The sequence below is a fragment of the Balaenoptera acutorostrata genome, chromosome 12 (genome assembly GCF_949987535.1).
Source record: "Balaenoptera acutorostrata chromosome 12, mBalAcu1.1, whole genome shotgun sequence".
NCBI classification, from domain to species: domain Eukaryota; kingdom Metazoa; phylum Chordata; class Mammalia; order Artiodactyla; family Balaenopteridae; genus Balaenoptera; species Balaenoptera acutorostrata.
Genome location: NC_080075.1, coordinates 25,505,446 through 25,526,828, shown reverse-complemented (window position 1 = coordinate 25,526,828; position 21,383 = coordinate 25,505,446).

Below are 21,383 nucleotides of genomic sequence, written 5' to 3'. Positions count from 1 at the left end.
TCAAGGTTGGAATAGTGTTTTTCTTTAAATATTTGATACAACTCATCTACAAAATTCCTTAGGCTGTTATTTGTAGAAATGGGTAGTGAATTTTATTTATTGGCTAGGTTTCTTGATGTTTGTAGAGCTATCTAAAACTTCTATTTCTCCTTGAGAAAGAATGGCAATTTTTTTTCTACTAAAATGTTAATTTTCCAAATTTGGCATAATGTTTTTCATTATATTCTTTTTAACCTTCTTAGCTATGCATTATCAATTGTTTTATTCCCTTTACATTTTAATACTGTTTATTTGTGCCTTCCCCCTTTCTTTCTCTGGCTTGTTTTGCCCAGATATTTTTCAATTGAATTAATCTTTTTAAGAAATGGACTTTTGTTATTTTTAATTCTCTATATTTTTCTTAGTTCTTATTTATTATTTTCTGCTGTTTTACTTTTACTGGGTTCATTTGTTCTTCTCTAACTTCTATTTTTGCTGTAGTTTTTTAAATTAAAATATAAATTATTTACAATATTGTGCAGTAAGTCTCCTACATACAAACCTTCAAGTTGCGAACTTTCAAAGATGCAAATGTGCGTTCAAATGTCCAATCACGTAAGTTAGTTCATGTGTCTTGTGTACATTGTCCCCTGTGTGCATCCTCTAGAAGTGGTAGTGTTTTTGTGTATTTTACTGTACAGTACTGTATAGAGTACAGTAGTACGGTATCTTTATTTCAAGCCCAGGATGTCCGGAATCAAGAGTAAAAGCAGCGGTGATGTAGCTGGCACTGCTAAGCAGTGCCAGGTGATAATGATAGAAACAAATGTGAAAAAAATTGAGAGTGGAGTGAGGTGAAAAGATGGTAGACATCTCTTGTTCTTATAATATGAATCATTCAACAATTGGTATGATTCTAAGGAACAGGGGCAGGATCAAGGAACATGTGAAGTCTGCTGTGCCGATGATATTGACAATAATATGGAAGAATCATGGAAAAGTGATGGAGGAGATGGAGAAACTTCTTAGCGTGTGGATGCAAGATCAGCATCAGCGCAGAGTCCCACTCAGCTTAATCCTGATTCAAGAGAAAGTTAATATCGTAAATGTCCTCATCACAAGGAAAAAAAAATTTGTGACTATATATGGTGACAGGTGTTAACTAGACTTATTGTGGGGATCATTTTCAATATATACAAGAATCAAACCACTGTTTTATACACCTGAAACTAATGTAGTGTTACATGTCAATTATACCTCAATAAAATTTTTTACTCAAAAAAATAAAAATAAAAAGAGAAAGTTAAAAGCCTTTTCGAAGACTTGAAGAAGAAACACAGTGAAGAATCAGAGGGTGCATCTTTTAATGCCAGCCATGGCCAGTTTCATCAGTTCAAGGCTGCAGCCAACCTTCACAATGTAAAAGTAAGTGGCGAGACAGCAAGTGCAGGTATGGTAGCTGCCCAGAAATTTCCTGAAATGCTTCGAGAAATTATTGATGAAGGCAAGTATTTACCTGAGCAGGTTTTTAATGTGGATGAGATAGGACCATACTGGAAGAGGATGCCAGACCGAAGTTACATCAGTAAGGAGGAAAAGTTGATGCCAGGCTATAAAGCAGCAAAGGATAGGCTAATTCTGTTGTTTTTTGTTAATTCCTCTGGCAATATGAAACTGAAACCTCTCTTAGTTTATCATTCAGAGTACCCAAGGGCCCTTAAAAACATAGCCAAGTGGTCTCCTCCTGTTGTGCAGAAGAGTAACCCAAAGCTTGGGTTACACAGGCCATCTTCCAGGACTGGTTTTTCCACTTTATCCCAGAGGTAGAGAAATACCTTTATCCCAGAGGTAGAGAAATATTGCTTGGAAAATGACATCTCATTCAACATTCTTTTGCTGCTCGACAGTACTCCAGGCCACCCCACATTCCCAAGGTCAAAGTAGTGCATCTGCCACCAAATACTATATTGCTCGTCCAGCCTATGGACCAGGGAGTTATAGTGACTTTCAAGAAATATTATTTATGTCACACTTTTCATCAGGTAGTAAAAGTGAATGATGAATCAGGAGCAACCTTCTGACAATTTTGGAAGAACTTTAACATCTACAAGGCCATAAAAAACTTTAACTTTGCTTTGCGTAAGGTTACGGCCATCACCATTAATGGGGTTTGGAAGAACTTTTGCCTGGAGTTTGTTCACGATTTTTGTGGATTTGTGTAAATGGATGAGGAGCCCAAAGACTTCCTCAGCAACTTAGTGACCCTCAGGGCGAAGCTAGATCTATATCTGCAAGAGGTTGACTTCATTGAACTCGTTGCTGTGCAACATGAGGAGCTTACTAATGAAGACCTGATGGAATCGGAGGCCCAGAAAAAGGACGAAGAGAGACAAGAGGAAGTAATTGAAGAACTGAAGAGATTCACAATGCAGAAAATGGCAAGGGGATTTTCTTTATGTGAGGTGGCACTCTTAGTTTTTGAGGCATAGGACCCAAACGTAGAATGTTGCAGCAGCCTTTCAGAATGCAATCCAGTGTTACCGTGCCATCTATGATGAGAAAAAAAAGAGCTACTACCCAGACATCACTGGATCCTTTTTCAAGAGGGTAGATAAGATTGAATCCAGCAGGGAACCAGAACCTACGCCATCAAGGTCAGGCATGAGTGAAATTGCAGCTTGCTCTCACCTCCTATTGCTGATGATCCTTTCAGCTTTGTTGTGCAAAAGACTTTAAGTTTGGTTACATCCCATTTGCTTATTTTTCCTTTAATTAATTAATTTATTTATTTTGCCTTGGGAGACTGATCTAAGAAAATATTGCTACAATTTATGTCTGATAATGTTTTGCCTATCTTCTATTCTAGGCATTTTATGCTGTCATGTCTTACACACAGGTCTTTAAACCATTTTGAGTTTATTTTTGTATATGGTGTGAGGGAATATTCTAACTTCATTAATTTCTTATATTTAGGTCTTTAAACCATTTTGAGTTTATTATCATTTATGGTGTGGGAAATAGTCTAACTTCTTTAACTTACATGTGTTTGTCCAGTTTTTCCAAAGACAATTGCTGAAGGGACTGTGTTTTTCCACTCTTTATTCTTTTTTTTTTTTTTTTTTTAAATAAATTTATTTATTTATTTATTTTTGGATGTGTTGGGTCTTAGTTTCTGTGCGAGGGCTTTCTCCAGTTGCGGCGAGCGGGGGCCACTCTTCATCGCGGTGCACGGGCCTCTCACTGTCGCGGCCTCTCCTGTTGCGGAGCACAGGCTCCAGACGCGCAGGCTCAGTAATTGTGGCTCACGGGCCTAGTTGCTCCGCGGCATGTGGGATCTTCCCAGACCAGGGCTCGAACTCGTGTCCCCTGCATTGGCAGGCGGATTTCTAACCACTGCGCCACCAGGGAAGCCCCCACTCTTTATTCTTGACTTGTGTGTCAAAGATTAACTGATCATAAGTGTGTGGGTTTATTTCTGGGCTCTCCATTCTGTTCCATTGATCTGTATGTCTGTTTCTGTGTCAATACTACACTATTTTGATTACTGTAGCTTTGTAGTATTTTCTGAAGTCTGGGAGAGTTATGTATCCAGCTTTGTTCTTTTTCTGGGTCTTTTGTAATTCCATAAAAATTTTAGGATTATTTGTTCTAGTTCTGTCAAAAATGTCATGGGTAATTTGATATTGATCTGCAGATTGCAGGGAGTATGGCCATGTTAACAATATTAATTTTTCCAATCCAAGAGCATGGGACATTGTTCCATTTCTTTGAATCATCTTCAGTTTTCTTTATCAATGTTTTATAGTTCTTAACATATAGGTTTTGCATGACCTTGGTTAGGTTAATTCCTAGGTATTTAATTTTTTTTTAACACAACTTTAAACGGGATTATTATTTTTTTAAATTTCTCTTTCTGATATTTCATTGTTATGTAAGAAATTCAACAATTTCTGTATGTTAATCTTGTATACTGCAACCTTGGTGAATTCATTTATTAATTCTAATAGGTTTTGTGTGGAGTCTTTAGGGCTTTCTATACAGAGTATTTTGTCATTTGCTTATGCATATAATGAATATTTTACCTCTTCCTTTGCAATTTGGATACCTTTTTCTTGCCTGATTGCTGTGTCTAGAACTCCCATTACTGTGTTGAATAGGAGTGGTAAGAGTGTGCATCCTTGTCTTGTTCCAGAATTTAGTGGGAAGGATTTCAGCTTTTCAACATTCAGTGTTATTTTGGCTGTGGGTTTGTTATCAATGGCTTTTATTATGTTGAGATATGTTCCCACTGTACCCAGTTTGGTAAGGATCTTTATCATGATGGATGTTGAATTTTATCAAATGCTTTTTCTGCATCTATTGAGATGATCATGTGGGTTTTGTCTTTTCTTTTGCTAATGTGATGTATCACATTGATTGATTTGTGTATGTTGAACCACCCTTGCAATCCAGGATTGAATCCAACTTGATCTCACAATGTATGATCTTCTTTATGTGTTGTTGGATTTAGTTTGCTAATATTTTGTTGAGGATTTTTTTGCATCTATATTGATCACAGATATTGGCCAGTAATTTTCTTTTTCCTAGTGTCTTTTTCTGGTTTTGGTATCAGGTTGATGAGGGCTTTATAGAATGACTTTGTGAGTATTCTCTAATCTTCAATCTTTTGTAAGAAGATGTTGAGGATTAGTATAACTTCTTTTTTGTGTGTTAGAATTCCAGAGTGAAGCCATCTTGTCCTGGACTTTTGTTTGCAGGGATTTTGTTTTGTTTTGTTTTTTGTTTGTTGGTTGGTTGGTTGGTTGGTTTTATTATTACAGATTCTATTTCACTTCTACTGATAGATCTGTTCAAATTATCTGTTTCTTCTTGACTCAGTTTTGCCAGGCTCTATGTATATAGAAACTTGTCCATTTCTTCTAGGTTGTCCAATTTGTTGGCATATAATTGTTCATAGTATTCTCATGATTTTTGGACTTCTGTGGTATCAGTTGTTATTTCTACTCTTTCATTTCATATTTTGTTTATTTGGGTCAGCTCTATTTTCTTATTGGTGAGCCTGGCCAGAGGTCTGTTAAGTTTATTTATCCTTTCAAAAAGCCATCTCTTGATATTATTGATTTTTTCTATTTTTTTAAAATGTTTATTTCCTCTCTGATCTTTATTATTTCCTTTTTTTCTGCTGACTTTAGGTTTTGTTTGTTCTTTTTCTAATTCTTTTAGGTGGTAATTTAGGTTGTTTATTTGAGATTTTTCTTGTTTTTTGAAAAAAGGCCTGTATTGCTATGAACTTTCTTCTTAAGAAGGGATGTTTTTGCTACATCCCATAGATTTTGTATGGTTGTGTTTTCATTGTTGTTTTTCTTGAAGTATTTTCTGATTTTCTCTCTGATTTCATCATTGACCCATTGTTTTTTTAATAGCATGTTGTTTAGTCTCCATGTAGTTGTGTTTTTTCTCCTTTTTCTTTCTGTGGTTGATTTTTAGTTCCATACCCTTGTGATAAAAATGACGCTTGAAATAATTTCTGTTCTCATGAATTTGTTGAGGCTTATTTTGTGTCCTAGTATGTGGTCTATCCTAGAGAGTGTTTTATGTGTGCTTGAAAAGAATGCATATTCTATTTTTGCTGGATGTATCGCCTGTAGAAATCAATTAAGTTCAACTGTACTATTATGTCACTTAAGATCTCTGTTGCCTTATTGTTTTTCCGTGTGCATAAACTGTCTATTGATGTCAGTGATGTGTTAAAGTCTCCTAATATTATTGTATTATTGTAAATTTCTCCCTTTATATCTGTTAGTATTTGTTTTATCTATTTAGATACTCCTATATTGGGTGCACATATGTTAACACATTATCCTCTTCTTGTATTGATCCCTTTATCATTATATAGTGTCCTTCTTTGTCTTTCTTTATGGTCATTGTTTTAAACTCTATTTTGTCTGATATATGTATTGCTACCCCTGTTTTCTTATTTACATTTTAATGAAGATGAAAAGACTACCCACAGAATGGGAGAAAATGTTTGCAAATGAAGCAGCTGACAATGGATTACTCTACAAAATATACAAGCAGTTCATGCAGCTCAATAAAACAGACAACCCAATTGAAAAATGGGCAGAATACCTAAATAGACATTTCTCCAAAGAAGACATACAGATGGCCAACAAACACATGAAAAGCTGATCAACATCACTAATTATTAGATAAGTGCAGATGAAAACTACAATGAGGTATCACCTCACACCAATCAGAATAGGCATAATCAAAAAATGATGCTTTCCATCATCTCAGTTTCAATCTATAAGTGTCTTTCAGCCTAAAGTGTGTCTCTTGTAGGCAGCATAATGTAGGTTCTTGCTTTATTATCCAATCTGCCACTCTATGTCTTTTGATCAGAACATTTTGACCATTGACATTTAAAGTAATTATTGATAAGGATGTATTTATTGCCATTTTAAATCTTGTTTACCAGTTGATTTTGTATTTCTTCTTTGTTCCTTTCTTCTTATTTTTGTTTTTCTGCTTGTGATTTGAATGTTGTTTTTGATTTGTTATTACCCTTGTTTTCAGGTATATTAACCATTAAATATATCTACTTCCTTTAAACTGATAGTCACATAAGTTCAAACACATTCTAAAAGTTCTGCATTTTCTTACTACCCTCCCCCATATTTTGTAATTATGATGTCCTCTTTTACATCTTCATGTTTATCTTTTTGCTCTTCATTGTAGTTATAATCATTTTCAGAAAATAGTTTTATTGCTTTTTATTCTATGTACAGGCTTATTTAAGTGATCTTCAATTCTTTTATATATTTTCCTTTCCCATTTTTATTTTCCCTTTCCTATAGATTCTTGCTTCTTTTCTACTTAGAGAAGACCTTTCAATATTTCTTTTAGTTTAGGTTTAGTATTGCCATATTATTTTAGTTTTTGCTTGTCTAAGAAAAATTTTTTTTTTTAATCTTTCCTTCTATTCTAAATGATTATCTTCCTGAGTAGAGTATCTTAGGTTGAAGGTTTTTCCCTTTCAGAACTCTGAATATATCTTGCCACTCCCTTCTGGACTGCAAAGTTTCTGTAGAGAAAACAGCTGACAGTCTTATGCGGGATCCCTTATAACTGACTCTTTTTTTCCTCTTGCTGCCTTTAGAATCCTCTCTTTATGATTAACTTTTGCCATTATGATTATGATATGATCTTCTGTGCGTGTGTTTGGGTTCATTTTGTTTGGGAACCTCTGTGCTACTTGCAACTGGATATCTGCTTCCTTCTTTAAGTTTGGAAAGTTTCAGCCATAGTTTCTTCAAATACATCTCAATCCCCTTTTCTCTTTCTTCTCCTTCTGGAATTCCCATTATGCACAGGTTGGCACACTTTATATTATCCCATAAATCTCACTTTTTTTTTTGACATTTTATATTTTTTTATTTTATTTTATTTTATTTTATTTTAATTTTATTTCATTTTATTGGGGTATAGTTGCTTTACAATGTTGTGTTAGTTTCTGCTGTACAACAAAGTGAATCAGCTATACGTATATATATATCTCTCATCTCTTTTTCTTTTTTAATTCTACACTTTATTTATTTATTTTTGGCAGTGTTGGGTCTTCGTTTCTGTGCGTGGGCTTTCTCTAGTTGCGGCGAGTGGGGGCCACTCTTCATCACGGTGTGTGTGTCTCTCACTGTCGTGGCCTCTCTTGTTGCAGAGCACAGGCTCCAGACGCACAGGCTCAGTAGTTGTGGCTCACGGGCCCAGTCGCTCCGCGGCATGTGGGATCTTCCCAGACCAGGGCTCGAACCCGTGTCCCCTGCATTGGCAGGCAGACTCTCAACCACTGCACCACCAGGGAAGCCCCTATCTCATCTCTCTTAAACCTACCTTCCACCCCTCATCTAGATCACCACAGAGCACCAAGCTGAGCTCCCTGTGCTATACAGCAGGTACACACTAGCTATCATTTTTACACATGGTAGTGTAAATATGTCAATCCCAATCTCCCAATTCATCTCACCGCCCCTTATTCCCCCTTCCCATGTCTACATGTCCGTCCTCTACATCTGCAATCTATTCCTGCCCTGCAAATAAGTTAATCTATACCATTTTTCTAGATTCCACATATATGCCTTAATATACAATATTTGTTTTTCTCTTTCTGACTTACTTCACTCTGTATGACAGACTCTAGGTTCATCCACGTCTCTACAAATATCCAATTTTGTTCCTTTATATGGCTGAGTAATATTCCATTGTATATATGTACCACATCTTCATTATCCATTCATCTGTCAATGGACATTTAGGTTTTTCCATGTGCTAGCTATTGTAAATAGTGCTGCAATGAACATTGGGGTGTATGTGTCTTTTTAAATTATGGTTTTCTCTGGGTATATGCCCAGTAGTGGGATTGCTGGGTCATATGGTACTTCTATTTTTAGTTTTTAAGGAACCTCCATACTGTTCTCCATAGTGACTGTATCATTTTACATTCCCACCAAGAGTGTAAGGCGGTTCCCTTTTCTCCACACACTAGATTTTTTGATGATGGCCATTCTGACAGGTGTGAGGTGATACCTCATTGTAGTTTTGATTTGCATTTCTCTAATAATTAGTGATGTTGAGCATTATTCATGTGTCTCTTGGCCATCTGCATGTCTTCTTTAATGAAATGTCTATTTAGGTCTTGTGACCATTTTTAATAGAGTTGTTTGTTTTCTGATATTGAGCTCCATGAGCTGTTTGTATATTTTGGAGATTAATCCTTTCTCCATTGCTACATTTTCAAATGTTTTCTCCCATTCTGGGGGTTTTCTTTTCATCTTGTTTGTGGTTTCCTTTGTTGTGCAAAAGCTTTTAAGTTTCATTAAGTCCCATTTGTTTATTATTGTTTGTATTTTCATTACTCTAGGAGGTGGGTCAAAAAAGATCTTGTTGTGGTTTATGTCAAAGAGTGTTTTTTCCTACATTTCCTCTAAGAGTTTTACAGTGTCTGATCTTAAGTTTAGGTCTTTAACCCATTTGAGTTTATTTTTGTGTATGGTCTTATGTAGTGTTCTAATTTCATTCTTTTACATGTAGCTGTCCAGTTTTTCCAGCACCACTTATTGAAGAGGCTGTCTTTTCTTCATTGTATGTTCTTGCCTCCTTTGTCATAAATTAGGTGACCACAGGTGCGTGGGTTTATCTCTAGGCTTTCTATCCTGTTCCATTGATCTATATTTCTGTTTTTGTGCCAGTATCATACTGTTTTGATTACTGTAGCTTTGTAGTATAGTTTGAAGTTGGGGAGGTTTACTCCTCCAGCTCCGTTTTTCTTTCTCAAGATTGCTTTGGCTATTCGAGGTCTTTTGTGTTTCTATACAAATTGTAAAATTTTTTGTTCTGCTTCTATGAAGTATGCCATTGGTAGTTTGATAGGGATTGCATTGAATCTGTAGATTGCTTTGGTTTGTATAGTCATTTTCACAATATTGTTTCTTCCAATCCAAGTACATGGTATATTTCTCCATCTCTATGTCATCTTTGATTTCTTTCAACAGTCTTTTTATAGTTTTCTGAGTGCAAGTCTTTTGCCTCCCTAGGTAGGTTTATTCCTAGGTATTTTATTCTTTTTCTTGAAGTGTTGAAAGGGATTGTTTCCTTAATTTCTCTTTCTGAATTTTTGTTGTTACTGTATAGGAATGCTAAAGATTTCTGTGCATTAATTTTGTATCCTGCAAACTTACCAAATTCATTGATTAGTTCTAGTAATTTTCTGGTGGCATCTTTAGGATTTTCTATATATAGTATCATGTTTTGCAAACAGTGACAGTTTTACTTCTTGTTTTCCAATATGTATTCATTTTATTTCTTTTTCTTCTCTGATTGCCATGGCTAGGACCACCAAAACTATGTTGTGTAAGAGTGGCATTGGTGGACTTCCTTGTGTTGTTCCTGATCTTACTGGAATGCTTTCAGTTTTTCACCATTGAGTATGAGGTTTGCTGTGGGTTTGTCATTTATCGCCTTTATTTTGTTGAGGTAGGTTCCTTCTGTGCTTATTTTCTGTAGGTTTTTTATTATAAATGGGTGTTGAATTCTGTCAAAAGTTTTTTTTCTGCATTGATTGAGATAATTGTATGGCTTTTATTCTTTAATTTGTTAATATGGTGTATCACATTGACTGATTTGCATATATTGAAGAATCCTTGCAATCCTGGGATAAATCCCACTTGATCATGGTGTATGATCATTTTAATATGTTGTTGGATTCTGATTGCTGGTGTTTTGTTCAAGATTTTTACATCTATGTTAATCAGTTATATTGGTCTGTAGTTTTCTTTTTTTTTTTTTTTTTTGATATCTTTGTCTTGTTTTGGTATCAGGGTGATGGTGGCTTCGTAGAACAAATTTGGGAATGTTCCTCCCTCTGAAATTTTTTGGGAGAGTTTGAGAAGGATAGGTGTTACCTCTTCTCTAAATGTTTGATACAATACGTCTGTGAAGCCATCTTGTCCTGGACTTTGTTTTGTTGGAAGATTTTTAATTGCAATTTAAATTTCATTACTTGTCATTTGTCTGTTTATGTTTTCCATTTCTTCACTGTTCGGCCTTGGAAAGTTGTACCTTTCTAAGAATTTGTCCGTTTCTTCCAAGCTGTCCATTTTATTGGTATATAGTTGCTTGTAGTAGATTGTTATGATCCTTTGTACTTCTGAGGTGTCACTTGCAATTTCTCCTTTTTCATTCTAGTTTTATTGATTTAAATCATCTCCCTTTTTTTCTGGATGAGTCTGGCTAAAATTTATCAATTTTGTTTATCTTCTCAAAGAACCAGCCCTTAGTTTCATTGATTTTTGCTATTGTTTTCTTCATTTCTATTTCATTTATTTGTGCTTTATCTTTGTGATTTCTTTCCCTCTACTAACTTTGGGATTTGTTTGTTCTTTCTCTGGTTGATTTGGGTGTAAGGTTAGGTTGTTTATTTGAGTTTTTTCTTGTTTCTTGAGGTAGGATTTAATTGTTATAAACTTCCCTCTTAGCACTGCTTTTGCTCCATACCATAGGTTTTGGGACATCCTGTGTTCATTGTCATGTGTTTCTATGTATTTTTTGATTTCTTCAGTGATCTCTTGGTTATTTAGTAGTGCATTATTTAGCCCCCATGTGTTTGTATGTTTTACAGTTCTTTTTTCCTGTAATTGATTTCTAATTTCATAGCGTTGTAGTCAGAAAATACGCTTGAGATGATTTATATTTTCTTAAATTTGCCAAGGCTTGATTTGTGCCACAGGATGTGATCTATCCTGGAGAATGTTCTGTGTTCACTTGAGAAAAAAGTGTATTTTTCTGCTTTTGGATGGAATGTCCTATAAATATCAATTAAGTCTATCTGCTCTATTGTGTCATTTAAAGCTTGTGTTTTCTTATTTATTTTCTGTCAGATGATCTGTCCATTTGTGTAAATGGGTTGTTAAATTTCAGCACTATTATTGTGTTACTGTCAATTTTCCCTTTTATGGCTGTTAGTATTTGCTTTATATATTGAGGTGCTCTTATGTTGGGTGCATATATATTTATAATTGTTATGTCTTCTTCTTACATTGATCCCTTGATCATTATGTAGTCTCCTTCCCTGCCTCTCATAACAGTCTTTATTTTAAAGTCTAGTTTATCTTATATGAGTATTGTTACTCCAGCTTTCTTTTGATTTCCATTTGCATGGAATATCTTTTTCCATCCCATCACTTTCAGTCTGTATGTGTCTCTAGGTCTGAAGTGGTTGTCTTGTAGATAGGATATATATAGGTCTTGTGTTTGTATCCATTCAGCCAGTTGGTTTCATTTGGTTGGAACATTTTATCCATTTACATTTAAGGTAGTTAGATGTATGTGTGTTGCTATTACCATTTTCTTCATTGTTTTTGGTTTATTTTTGTAGGTCGTTTTCTTTTCTTGTGTTTCCCACCAAAGAAGTTCCTTTCTCATTTTTGTAAAGCTGATTTTGTCGTGCTGAACTCTCTTAGGTTTTGCTTGTCTGTAAAGCCTTTGATTTCTCTGTCAAAACTGAATGAGATCCTTGCTGGGTAGAATAATCCTAGTTTTAGTTTTTTTCCCTTTCTTTACTTTCAATATATTCTGCCACTCCCTTCTGGCCTGCAGAGGTTCTACTGAAAAATCAGCTGATAACCTTTAGGGGTATTCCCTTGTATGTTGGTTTTTGCTTTTCCTTTTCTGCTCTTAATAATTTTTCTTTGAATTTAATTTCTGTTAGTTTGATTAATATGTGTTCCAGAGTGTTTCTCCTTGGGTTTATCTTGTCTGGGTCTCTTTGCACTTCCTGGACTTGGATGACTATTTCTTTTCCCATGTTAGGGAAGTTTTGACTATAATCTCTTTAAATATTTTCTCAGACCCTTTCTCTTTCTCTTCTTCTTTTGGGACCCCTATTTTTCTAATGTTGGTGCATTTAATATAGTACCAGAGATCTCTGAGACTGTCCTCATTTCTTTTCATTCTTTTTTCTTTATCCTGTTTTGTGATAGTTATTTCCAACATTGTATCTTCCAGCTCACTCAATCTCTGGCTTAGTTTCTCTGCTATTGAGTATTGTGTATTTTTCATTTCAGTTATTGTGTTTTTCATCACTGTTTGTTTGTTCTTTAGTTCTTCTGGAGTCTTGATAAATATTTCTTGTATTTCCTAGATTCTTGCCTCCTTTCTGTTTCCGAGATTTTGCATCACCTTTACTAACACTACTCTGAATTCTTTTTCAGGTAGGTTGCCTATTTCCTCTTCATTTATTTGCTCTTGTAGGTTTTTACCTTGCTACTTCATCTGTAAATATTTTTTTGCCATCTCAATTTTTTGATAGGTGAGACTGTTTTCCTGTCTTGCTGGTTGTTTGACCTGAGTCATCCAGCACTGGAGTTTGTAGGCAGTTGGTTGGAGCCAAGTCTTGGTGTCAAGTTGAGGACCTCTGGGAGACCTCACACTAATCAATATTCCCTGGGACTTGAAGTTCTATGTTAATACAATGGCTTGGACTTGGTTCTACCACCACAGGAGCTCAGGCCCAACACTTGCCCTGAGAACCAAGATCCCACAAGCCACGTGGCATGGCAAAAACAAACAAAAAACAAACAGAAAAGAGCAGAACAGTAACAAAAAAATAAAATAAAATTAGAAAAATAAAAAATATATTAGAAAGAATACCATTAAAAATGAAACAAGAGCAAAACAGAATACAACAGAAAAAAACTATAAAAAAATAAAGTAAAAAATAAGCATAAAAATAAAAGGTTAAAAAAATTCAAAAAATAAATAAAAAACAAAAAAAATTAAAAATTAAAAAAATCCCTCCTGGTTCCTCTATCAGTGTCCTTTCCCCTATGGTGAGCTACAACCTACCCTTGCCTCCCCACTAGGCTTCCAAGACCTCTAGGTAGGTCTCTGGACCAGCTTTGTCAGCCCCACCTCTGCATATGTTTCTAGAGTTGCCCCAGAGCACATGTGCCCACTCAGGCCAGGTGGGGCACAGGCCTCCACAGGTGTGCCCACAGGGGCTGGCACAGCAAGAGAAGGCCTTGGAGGGGGGGCGGCACTTGGCCTGCCTGGGCTCATGTGGCCAGAGGAAGCTTTGGCAGAGGTGGGGTTCAGGGCCAGGACCACACAGACAAAGGAAGCCTTGGGGAGGCCTCAGGCCCAGGACCCATGGCCAGAAATGATCTTGGTTGGGGGAAACTCAGGCCCAGGTGGGGGGAGGGCTCAGGCTCAGGACCAACACAGTCAGAAGAGATCTTGGCAGTGAGGTGCTCAGGCCCAGGACCCACGTGGTTGGAAGAGGTCTTGGCATAGGGGGAATTCAAGGCCAGCACCCCAGCAGCTCTTCAGGGTCTGAGGAGGCTGGGGAGAACCTGGCTACATTCCCCTCCAATCCCCAGAACCCCCAAAATTCCTCTCTTTCCTCACTGATCCCCTTGCCATGAGTGGGCCCCTCAGAATGGGAACCTCTCCCCTCCCCCAGCCCCTCCTCAGGGGTGCTGGTCCTGTCCCACCTCCACTTTTCTTCCCCCCTTCCCTCTCACATTCTACCTGATCACATGGGGATTCCTCCCATCCCCTTAGGTGTCTGAGGTCCTCCACCAATATCTAGTAGGTTCACTAGTTGTGAGGAGGTGCAAACTCTGTGTCCTCCTACTCTACCATCTTCTAAATCTCATATGTCACTTTCATTTTTTTAATATTTGTCTTCTGTCTGCTGTTCTGATTGGATGATTTCCATTATTCTGTTTTCCAGATCACTTATTCATTTTTCTGCATTATTTAATCTGCTAGTTCCTGCCTTTAGTTCAGTTTTTATCTTGGCAATTGAGTTGTCTAATTTTGATTGTTTCCTATTTATAGTTTTTAGTTCTTTGTTACAATGTTTTGCATTTTTATTGATAGTCTTTCTCAATTCCTTTAACATTTTTATTACCTCTTTTGTGAACTTGTAGTCTGGTAGACTGGTGAGGTATGTTTCATTGTTTGTAGGTCCTCTGCTTTTTTTCATCTTACTTACATTTCTATGACTCTATGAACTTAGTAGAAACAATTACCTACTGGGGTCTTGAAGTGCTGTTTTTATGTAGGAGCATCCCTGTGTAGACTGTGTGAGTTCAATATTTTCGGTGTGAGGGCTGTTTTTGTTATAAATGCCTATTTTTGTTAAAGACACCTCCTCAGAGTGTGTTGGCCATTGTCCCCTTGATAAGGAATGTCTTTGGTGTTGTGGTGACTAGAGTTTGCACTGGATATTGGGTGGGGGTTCCTCCTCTCTGTGGCTGTCACAGCCCTGTCAAGGCAGTGTTTGCTCCCCAGTTTTGAAGTAGAAATTCCCAGATCTGCTTCCAAACGGTGATGTGAGGTAGGCAAGGCTGGAGCATTCCCACTGGGAAAAAAGGCTCTGTGTAGTCCTCTCTATAGGTTGTCCACTGGGTCATGCAACTCTCTCTGTTGCTGCCTATCACCTGGTGTGTGCTTCCACAAAGTCTACTGTTGCTGACACCATTCCCAGACCTACCTACACTGCAAAGCACAGATAATCAGCTCAGACTTTAGCTCAGCCTCTGGTAAGTGTGAATTCCCAAAACCTGATGTGGCTGGAACCATGCCCCTCCAATGAGCACACTGACAAGGCAGCTCTTATGGTGGACCGATGCCCCACCCTTCATGCCTTGATAATGGTGCTCTCATGACTGACCCATGCTTCATCCTGTGCACATCCCCAGTGGTAGCCTGGACCACATTTCAGGCCTTTTGGTCTGTCTCCATGCAGCCAAACCAAGTTCTCTTCTTGGATCTGTCTGCTGAAGCCCGAGTTTCAGCACTCACCCATTGCAAAGGAGGTTCCCAGGGCATGGGAACCATACCTCTTTCACAACTCCCTCCCAGGAACACAGGTCACATCCAGAAACGTTTTTATTCCTTTCTTCCCACCTCGTTATTTGGGGATCTTTCTTGCAGCTTTGGTTCTATGAGATCTTTTGCCAGCATTCACTTGGTATTCTGTGAGATTTGTTGCACATGAAGACGTATTTTTTTTTAACATCTTTATTGAAGTATAATTGCTTTACAATGGTGTGTTACTTTCTGTTTTATAACAAAGTGAATCAGGTATACTTATACATATGTTCCCATATCTCTTCCCTCTTGCATCTCCCTCCCTCCCACCCTCCTTATCCCACCCCTCTAGGTGGTCACAAAGCACCGAGCTGATCTCCCTGTGCTATGCGGCTGCTTCCCACTAGCTATCTATTTTACATTTGGTAGTGTATATATGTCCATGACATTCTCTCACCCTGTCACATCTTACCCCTCCCCTTCCCCATATCCTCAAGTCCATTCTCTAGTAGGTCTGTTTCTTTATTCCCGTCTTGCCACTAGGTTCTTCATGACTTTTTTTTTTCTTCCTTTGATTCCATATATATGTGTTAGCATACTGTATTTGTTTTTCTCTTTCTGACTTACTTCACTCTGTATGACAGATTCTAACTCCATCCACCTCACTACAAATACCACCATTTAGTTTCTTTTTATGGCTGAGTAATATTCCATTGAATATATGTGCCACATCTTATTTATCCATTCATCTGATGATGGACAATTAGGTGGCTTCTAAGTCCTGGCTATTGCAAATAGAGCTGCAATGAATATTTTGGTACATGACTCTTTTTGAATTATGATTTTCTCAGGGTATATGCCCAGAAGTGGGATTGCTGGGTCATATGGTAGTTCTATTTTTAGTTTTTTAAGGAACCTCCATACTGTTCTCCATAGTGGCTGTATCAATTTACATTCCCACCAACAGTGCAAGAGTGTTCCCTTTTCTCCACACCTTCTCCAGCATTTATTGTTTCTAGATTTTTTGATGATGGCCATTCTGACCGGTGTGAGATGATATCTCATTGTAGTTTTGATTTGCATTTCTCTAATGATTAATGATGTTGAACATTCTTTCATATGTCTGTTGGCAATCTGTATATCTTCTTTGGAGAAATGTCTATTTAGGTCTTCTGCCCATTTTTGGATTGGGTTGTTCGTTTTTTTTGTTATTGAGCTGCATAAGCTGCTTGTAAATCTTGGAGATTAATCCTTTGTCAGTTGCTTCATTTGCAAATATTTTCTCCCATTCTGAAGGTTGTCTTTTGGTCTTGTTTATGGTTTCCTTTGCTGTGCAAAAGCTTTTAAGTTTCATTGGGTCCCATTTGCTTATTTGTGTTTTTATTTCCATTTCTCTAGGAGTTGGGTCAAAAAGGACCTTGCTGTGATTTATGTCATAGAGTGTTCTGCCTATGTTTTCCTCTAAGAGTTTGATAGTGTCTGGCCTTACATTTAGGTCTTTAACCCATTTTGAGTTTATTTTTGTGTATGGTGTTAGGGAGTGTTCAATTTTCATACTTTTACATGTGCCTGCCCAGTTTTCCCAGCACCACTTATTGAAGAGGTAGTCTTTTCTCCACTGTATATGCTTGCCTCCTTTATCAAAGATAAGGTGACCATATGTGTGTGGGTTTATCTCTGGGCTTTCTATCCTGTTCCATTGATCTATGTTTCTGTTTCTGTGCCAGTAACAAACTGTCTTGATTACTGTAGCTTTATAATATAGTTTGAAGTCAGGGAGCCTGATTCCTACAGCTCCATTTTTCGTTCTCAAGATTACTTTGGCTTTTCGGGGTCTTTTGTGTCTCCATACAAATTGTGAAATTTTTTGTTCTAGTTCTGTGAAAAATGCCAGTGGTAGTTTGATAGGGATTGCATTGAATCTGTAGATTGCTTTGGGTACTTGAGTCATTTTCACAATGTTGATTCTTCCAATCCAAGAACATGGTATATCTCTCCATCTAGTTGTATCATCTTTAATTTCTTTCATCAGTGTCTTATAATTTTCTGCATACAGGTCTTTTGTCTCCTTAGGTAGGTTTATTCCTAGATATTTTATGCTTTTTGTTGCAGTGGAAAATGGGAGTGTTTTCTTAATTTCACTTTCAGATTTTTCGTCATTAGTGTATAGGAATGCAAGAGATTTCTGTGCATTAATTTTGTATCCTGCTACTTTACCAAATTCATTGATTAGCTCCAGTAGTTTTCTGGTAGCGTCTTGAGGATTCTCTATGTATAGTATCATGTCATCTGCAAACAGTGACAGCTTTTCTTCTTCTTTTCCGATTTGGATTCCTTTTATTTCTTTTTCTTCTCTGATTGCTGTGGCTAACACTTCCAAAACTATGTTGAATAATAGTAGTGAGAGTGGGCAACCTTGTCTTGTTCCTGATCTTAGTGGAAATGGTTTCAGTTTTTCACCATTGAGGACGATGTTGGCTGTGGGTTTGTCATATATGGCCTATATTATGTTGAGGAAAGTTCTCTCTATGCCTACATTCTGCAGGGCTTTTATCAAAAATGGGTGTTGAATTTTGTCAAAAGCTTTCTCTGCATCTATTGAGATGATCATATGGTTTTTCTCCTTCAATTTGTTAATATGATGTATCACGTTGATTGATTTGTGTATATTGAAGAATCCTTGCATTCCTGGAATAAACCACACTTGATTCTGGTGTATGATCCTTTTAATGTGCTGTTGGATTCTGTTTGCTAGTATTTTGTTGAGGATTTTGGCATCTCTGTTCATCAGTGATATTGGCCTGTAGTTTTCTTTCTTTGTGACATCTTTGTCTGGTTTTGGTATCAGGGTGATGGTGGCCTCATAGAATGAGTTTGGGAGTGTTCCTCCCTCTGCAATATTTTAGAAGAGTATGAGAAGGATAGGTGTTAGCTCTTCTCTAAATGTTTGATAGAATTCACCTGTGAAGCCATCTGGCCCTGGGCTTTTGTTTGTTGAAAGGTTTTTAATCACACTTTCAATTTCAGTGCTTGTGATTGGTCTGTTCATATTTTCTGTTTCTTCCTTGTTCAGTCTCGGCAGGTTGTGCATTTCTAAGAATCTGTCCATTTCTTCCAGGTTGCCCATTTTATTGGCATAGAGTTGCTTGTAGTAATCTCTCATGATCGTTTGTATTTCTGCAGTGTCAGTGGTTACTTCTCCTTTTTCATTTCTAATTCTATTGATTTGAGTCTTCTCCCTTTTTCTCTTGATGAGTCTGGCTAATGGTTTATCAATTTTGTTTATCTTCTCAAAGAACCAGCTTTTAGTTTCATTGATTTTTGCTATTGTTTCCTTCATTTCTTTTTCATTTATTTCTGACCTGATCTTTATAATTTCTTTCCTTCTGCTGGCTTTGGGGTTTTTTTGTTCTTCTTTCTCTAATTGCTTCAGGTGCAAGGTTAGGTTGTTTATTCGAGATGTTTCCTATTTCTTGAGGTAGGCTTGTGTTGCTATAAACTTCCCTCTTAGCACTGCTTTTGCTGTGTCCCAAAGGTTTGGGGTCGTCGTGTCTCCATTGTCATTTGTTTCTAGGTATTTTTTGATTTCCCCTTTGATTTCTTCAGTGATCACTTCGTTATTAAGTAGTGTATTGTGTAGCCTCCATGTGTTTTTATTTTTTACAGATCTTTTCCTCTAATTGATATCTAGTCTCATAGCATTGTGGTCAGAAAAGATACTTGATATGATTTCAATTTTCTTAAATTTACCAAGGCTTGATCTGTGACCCAAGATATGATCTATCCTGGAGAATGTTCCATGAGCACTTGAGAGAAATCTGTATTCTGTTGTTTTTGTGTGGAATGTCCTATAAATATCAATTAAGTCCATCTTGTTTAATGTATCATTTAATGCTTGTGTTTCCTTATTTATTTTCATTTTGGATGATCTGTCCATTGGTGAAAGTAGGGTGTTAAAGTCTCCTACTATGATTGTGTTGCTGTCGATTTCCCCTTTTATGGCTGTTAGTATTTGCCTTATGTATTGAGGTGCTCCTATTTTGGGTCCATAAATATTTACAATTGTTATACCTTCCTCTTGGATCGATCCCTTGATCATTATATAGTGTCCTTCTTTGTCTCTTGTAATAGTCTTTATTTTAAAGTCCATTTTATCTGATATGAGAATTGCTACTCCAGCTTTCTTTTGATTTCCATTTGCGTGGAATATCTTTTTCCATCCCCTCACTTTCAGTCTGTATGTGTCTCTAGGTCTGAAGTGGGTCTCTTGTAGACAGCATATATATGGGTCTTGTTTTTGTATCCATTCAGTCATTCTGAGTCTTTTGGTGGGAGCATTTAATCTATTTACGTCTAAGGTAATTATCGATATGTATGTTCTTATTCCCATTTTCTTAAATGTTTTGGGTTTGTTATTGTAGGTGTTTTCCTTCTCTGGTGTTACTTGCCTAGAGAAGTTCCTTTAGCATTTGTTGTAAAGCTGGTTTGGTGGTGCTGAACTCTCTCAGCTTTTGTTTGTTTGTAAAGGTTTTAATTTCTCCATCAAATTGCATGAGATCCTTGCTGGTAGAGTAATCTTGGTTGTAGGTTTTTCTCCTTCATCACTTTAAGTGTATCCTGCCACTCCCTTCTGGCTTGCAGAGTTTCTGCTGAAAGATCAGCTGTTAACCTTATGGGGATTCCCTTGTGTGTTATTTGTTGCTTTTCCCTTGCTGCTTTTAATATGTTTTCTTTATATTTAATTTTTGATAGTTTGATTAATATGTGTCTTTGTGTGTTTCTCCTTGGATTTATCCTGTATGGGACTCTCTGTGCTTCCAGGACTTGATTAACTATTTCCTTTCCCATATTAGGGAAGTTTTCAACTAGAATGTCTTCAAATATTTTCTCAGTCCCTTTCTTTTTCTCTTCTTCTTCTTGGACCCTATAATTCGAATATTGGTGTCTTTAATGTTGTCCCAGAGGTCTCTGGGACTGTTCTCAGTTCTTTTCATTCTTTTTTCTTTATTCTGCTCTGCAGTAGTTATTTCCACTATTTTATCTTCCAGGTCACTTACCCATTTTTCTGACTCAGTTATTCTGCTATTGATCCGTTCTAGAGTATTTTTAATTTCATTTATTTTGTTTTTCATCGTTGCTTCGTTCCTCTTTAGTTCTTCTATGTCGTTGTTAAATGTTTCTTGCATTTTGTCTATTCTATTTCCAAGATTTTGGATCATCTTTATTATCATTATTCTGAATCCTTTTTCAGGTAGACTGCCTATTTCCTCTTCATTTGTTAGGTCTGGTGTGTTTTGACCCTGCTCCTTCATCTGCTGTGTGTTTTTCTGTCTTCTCATTTTGCTTACCTTACTGTGTTTGGGGTCTCCTTTTCACAGGCTGCAGGTTCGTAGTTCCCATTGTTTGTGGTAAATGTCCCCAGTGGCTAAGGTTGGTTCAGTGGATTGTGTAGGCTTCCTGGTGGAGGGGACTAGTGCCTGTGTTATGGTTGATGAGGGTGGATCTTGTCTTTCTGGTGGGCACACCAACATCTGGGTGTGTTTTGGGGTGTCTGTGGCCTTATTATGATTTTAGGCAGCCTCTCTGCTAATGGATGGGGCTGTGTTCCTGTCTTGCTAGTTGTTTGGCATAGGGTGTCCAGCACTGTAGCTTGCTGGTCATTGAGTGAAGCTGGGTCTTGTTGTTGAGATGGAGATCTCTGAGAGATTTTAGCCATTTGGTATTACGTGGAGCTGAGAGGTCTCTTGTGGACCAGTGTCCTGAAGTTGGCTCTCACACCTCAGAGGCACAGCCCTGATGCCTGGCTGGAGCACCAAGAGCCTTTCATCCACACAGCTCCGAATAAAAGGGAGAAAAAAATTGAAAGAAAGAAAGAAAGAGGATAAAATTAAATAAAATAAAGATATTATAATAAAAAATAAGAAAAAAATTATTAAGAAAAAATTATTAAGAAAAATTTTTTTAATTTTTTAAAATAAATTTATTATTTTTTTAATAAAAAATAAGAAACATTATTAAAAAAACTTTATTAT